This window comes from Alexandromys fortis, unplaced genomic scaffold (assembly GCF_014885135.2).
Source record: "Alexandromys fortis isolate MF-2015 unplaced genomic scaffold, M_Fortis_MF-2015_v1.1 scaffold_0, whole genome shotgun sequence".
In the NCBI taxonomy this organism is placed as follows: domain Eukaryota; kingdom Metazoa; phylum Chordata; class Mammalia; order Rodentia; family Cricetidae; genus Alexandromys; species Alexandromys fortis.
This window is the reverse complement of record NW_026067949.1, coordinates 40,156,724-40,159,821: the sequence shown is the minus strand read 5'-3', so window position 1 is coordinate 40,159,821 and position 3,098 is coordinate 40,156,724.

Genomic DNA, 3,098 nt, shown 5'->3' with positions numbered 1-3,098 from the left:
AATTCCTTGAGTTCTTTATATATTTTGGTGGCTCCTCAGAAAATTGTGAATGGATCTACCTCTAGACCATGCACTCTTGAGCATATACCCAAAGGATACTTAAGGACACTTGCTCATCTATGTTCAATGTGACTTTATTCATAATAGCCAGAAAGTGGACACAACCTAGATGTCCCTCAACTGAAAAATTGATAAAGAAAATGTGGCATGTTTAGACAACTGAGTATTAGTCAGCTATTAAAAAACATGGTATCATGAAATTTGCAGACAAATGGATAAAACTAGAAAAAAATTCTCAAATGAGAAACCAGACCCTGAAAGACAAATATGGTGTGTATTCACTTATAAGTGGATACTAACTGTTCAGTGAATGATAATCAAAATACAATCCATAGACCCAGGGAGATTTGGGGCAGGAATGGAGCTTTCTGTGAAGAGGAAATGGAATAAATATTGTGAGGAGACTGAGGTGGTTGCGGAGGAGAGTAAGAAGAATCAAGTGTTGGGGGAGTGGATGAGGGAGGAATTGTGGGGAAGACAGCTGAAACTGAGGAGGGAGAGTTGGAGGAGTGGTGTGGAAACCTAGTGCAGGGGAAAATTCCTGGACTCTATGCTCTATGAGGGTGACCCTGGTGAAAGATTCCTCGTAACTGGAATATGGAATCTGAACTGGTCATCTTTTGTGTTCAGGAAAGGCTTCTAATTGTGGGACTGAGTCAGGTTAAATTGAGTTGTTTCGGTGGGGGGGGGTGTCCCATAGAAATCTCTAAATAACCCAGGTTGATGCTAGGATAGAAAGTTGCCCTCTGAAAGCCGATAGTAGTGGGGTAGGGGTGAGGATATCTAGTCAACTCCTTGAATGTGGAGAGGTTGAACTTTAGTGTGAGAAGGTACTCTGCAGACTACCAAAAGTACCAAAAGGGAAACTTTAACAACAACAAATCAGCCACAGAAACCTCTATATACTATCTGTCCTGGAGTGGACATCTTACCTCTTATAAGATGTACAGGGACAATGGTGGCACACAACTTGTGGGACTGGTCCACCAACATTTAGTTTAACTTGAGGCAACTCCACAAGTGGGAACCCACACCTCACACTGCCTAGATAGCCATGAACTGGAAGCATGATGGCCCAGAGACCTAAGGTAGAACCAAACAAAACTGAATAAAAATTACTCAATTAAATGATTCCTAATGATATTCTGCTGTTCTCACAGATCAGTGCCTTGTCCGTTCCTCATCAAAAGACTTCCTCTGGTAGCAGATGGAGGCATATGTTTTTTTTTTTTTTTTTTGTGGGACTCTTAACAATGGAATAGAGTTTATCTCTAACTCTTTAGTCTGGTTTTGGGACTCTTCTTCCTTTTGGGCTTTCTTGTCCCACCTTGATACAAGAGTTTTGGCTTGCCTTCTTGCATCTTATTTTGCCTTGTTTGACTGGAGTCTCTTGGAGGTCTGCTCTTTTCTGGAGAGGAGATGGAGACAGAAGAGATTTGCGGGAGAGGGAAGGTAGGTGTGCTTAAAAGAGTAGAGAGAGAAGAAACTGGACAGCATAGACTGTATGGGACCGGACTCGCTGAACATAGTAGACAATGAGGACTACTGAGAACTCAAGAACAATGGCAATGGGTTTTTGATTCTACTGCACATACTGGCTTTGTGGGCGCCTAGGCAGTTTGGATGCTCATCTTACTAGACCTGGATGGAGGTGGGTGGTCCTTGGACTTCCCACAGGGCAGGGAACCCTGATTGCTCTTCGGGCTGACGAGGGAGGGGTACTTGATTAGGGGAGGGGGAGGGAAATGGGTGGCAGTGGCGGGGAGGAGGCAGAAATCTTTAATAAATAAATTAATTAATTAAAAAAGAATCGATTTCCAATAAAAGTTTTAAAAAAGAAACTAATAAGGAAATCGCTTTCTAAATGATGGTTAAAATAATAGAAAATGGGGTTTCTCTAAAGTATAAATCAGTGCAGACATGTACAATTATAGAGGACAGAATTTATATTATCTAATTACAGGGTTTCAGGTTTTCAGAATTTGTCCCTAAGCCCCAGCCCCTAGGCATTGTAGGATCTAAGATTTCAGGAATAATTAGAAGTGAAAATTATACCTGAGTCTCAGTTCTTAGAGGCAGAAATGCTTAATAGGATTAGGATAGTACAGTTTTTGTCTTGCTGTTCTCAGAATTGGCTGATATTTGGCTGGTGATCTCAAGAGAGTCTGGATTGGTGGAAGCCAAGACTTTCCCAGAGGCCCTGACAAATGGAGGTACGGAGAAAAACCTTATTTTGTGTTGATAACCAGGACGTGCTTGTATGTCATGGCCAGTACTGAATGGCCTTCGCCAGGGCCTTGGGGGAGCTTCAGTTTGGGATCTTGAGTTCTAGGATCCCCCCACCCCAAAGATCTATGGTTAGTAGTCCCAAGGCCACTGTGTAATCAGTCTATGACATTCTTGAGACATTCCATGTTTCCTTTGTGTACATTTCTTAATTAGCTTCCTGTTGACTCAGACACATTATATGATGGATTTCTGTGGTCTCTTTCCCATTTTTCTTCTGCAATCTATATGCAAAATGCCTGCTTCTTAAAAATTTGCATGGCATAAGACATTGTGCAAGACCCCCCTATCCCCAATTTTCCTATGTTCTTATTTTCTGAATCCTTGGTCCTTCTGATCAGACACTTGTCATTGATGATGCTGGTCCAGATCAGCGTATGGGAATTGTTTTGTAGATGTAGCCTCTGGGACTTGGGCCCACAACTCACAACTCTGTATTTTGATTGGTTTTGGCTTTCTGTAATGATATTCATCAGTTGCAAAATTGCCTTGAAGAGCATGCAGACTACACTTCTCTGTGAGTAGAACAACTATTTAGAGAGCAGTTAGTCATTGAACTTGCTTAGTAGAGTTGTCATTTTTAGTTCTTCTCCAAGATCCACAGCTTTGCTAGTCCTGGGTAGCGTCCAGTACCAGGCATGTCTCTGTTGTATTCTTAAGGCTATTACAAATTTTTTTAAAATATTTTTTATTGAAAAAAAAATTTCCGCCTCCTCCCCGCCTCCCATTTCCCTCCCCCCCTCCCTTCTCCC